The sequence below is a fragment of the Sorghum bicolor genome, chromosome 7, assembly GCF_000003195.3.
Source record: "Sorghum bicolor cultivar BTx623 chromosome 7, Sorghum_bicolor_NCBIv3, whole genome shotgun sequence".
In the NCBI taxonomy this organism is placed as follows: Eukaryota; Viridiplantae; Streptophyta; class Magnoliopsida; order Poales; family Poaceae; genus Sorghum; species Sorghum bicolor.
Genome location: NC_012876.2, coordinates 42,562,738 through 42,564,494, shown reverse-complemented (window position 1 = coordinate 42,564,494; position 1,757 = coordinate 42,562,738).

Here is a 1,757-nt window from a genome sequence, read left to right as displayed (position 1 = left end):
TATATAGGATGCATTTTCTATACTCCCGGGAGTAATTACTCTCATCTTCAATAAAAACCATATTACGTATGTATTCATACTTGTTTATCGGTTTGAGTATGTTCATATACTTATATTAAGATACACTAGATCTTACCATGCGAAAAATTTTCAAAGAAATTTATATTTTTTAATATATTAGTAAAATATCACTACTGTAGTATATATAATAAGTATAACCACATACTTTATGTATGCATGCATACTTAACATATATACTACCTTAGATGGTTTAGTATGATCATATACTTCGTCTACATACACTTCATCGGGCCATATACGCTCTAAATTTAGAGATATACACATGGGAGTAATTACTACTGAGAGTAAAAAGGAATTATCATATATATATATATATACATTACATTTACAATAATAATATTATGTACAAGTAATAATCAAGTGTGCTGCCGCCGGTTACTGATTACATAATGTTTGTCCGCCCACTCAAAGCTCATACAAGTGTTCGTCCTTGTTTGGAATGGGCTTGAAGCCCGCGGGTAGAAGTGGAACTCACCGTCTTCCGGAATAACATGATCGTTGATAAATCCGGCGATCGTCTCCCGGACTCCGAGGAGTAATGTGTACTCAAACACTTTATCTTTCATATTTCACTCCTTCTGTTTGCATTAGTTAAAAAAGATATTAATATACATAAAATCTATTTAGTTTCAATAAATAAATAAGATATAAATTTACTGTATACACATGCATGTTACTTACTTTTAGAACACTTTGAGCAGGTTTAAATAGAGTGCACGCATGAATTCACAAACGTAGTATCCACATAGATTCATTCTAAACGGCTGCGTGGGCACCCAAGAGAGTAGAACAGGAGGAGGAAGTGGCACATTCAGATCCGTACGATATCTTTGTTGTAGCCAAGTCCAAGCCCTACCCAATAAGACGGTCGTTGATTACGTAGAGCTAGCATAATAAAGTAAAGGAGCAGACATCGACATTTAAAGCATGATATATACTTACCTCTGGATCATGTCTATTATGTCTTGATAGAGTGCCAGGTCTTTTTTCATTGAGTCCCACACATATATTTTTTTTGTTCCGTGATCTTAATCTCAATGAGTATCCAATGATCTCTTCATTTGTTTAGATTCAACTTATATATGTACTTAATGCCGGATTAACTAAGATATGATATAACACAACACTTACCTCATATTGTAAGAGAAGAGCATCTTCTTCGTATGCCTTTGGTTATAAAAGAACCTCCAGAGGTTCTTCTCCATTTCCTTAGGCTGCAGATTCAATGGATCTTTAGTCTTGGTGTCCTTGTACACGACATATGGATCGATGAAACCAATTCGATTGTCTTTTTTCAATCTTTGTTCTCTCATCATGTGTCTGTACACCGTGAGCATAGTTATTATGAATACATACATATGCTATTGTGGGATTAATGATTGAAAGGAAGAATCACTTAGCAGCTAATATACATCGTGTGTGTGTGTTTTTCATATGTTTTTTCATTTTTTTATCCCTAATTATTACATGCACCACTAATATACATATACTCCCTCCGTCTCAAAAAGAGTGAGTGTCGTTTTATGTTTTCGTGCCACAAGTTTGACTCAATTTGTAGAAAATATGTGAAATATTTGTGTCTCTAAATAAATTTGTTAAAAAAACTAGACTTAAAGATCTTTTCAATGATACTAATTGTACTATAAATATTAATATTTTTTACTATATATTTAGTT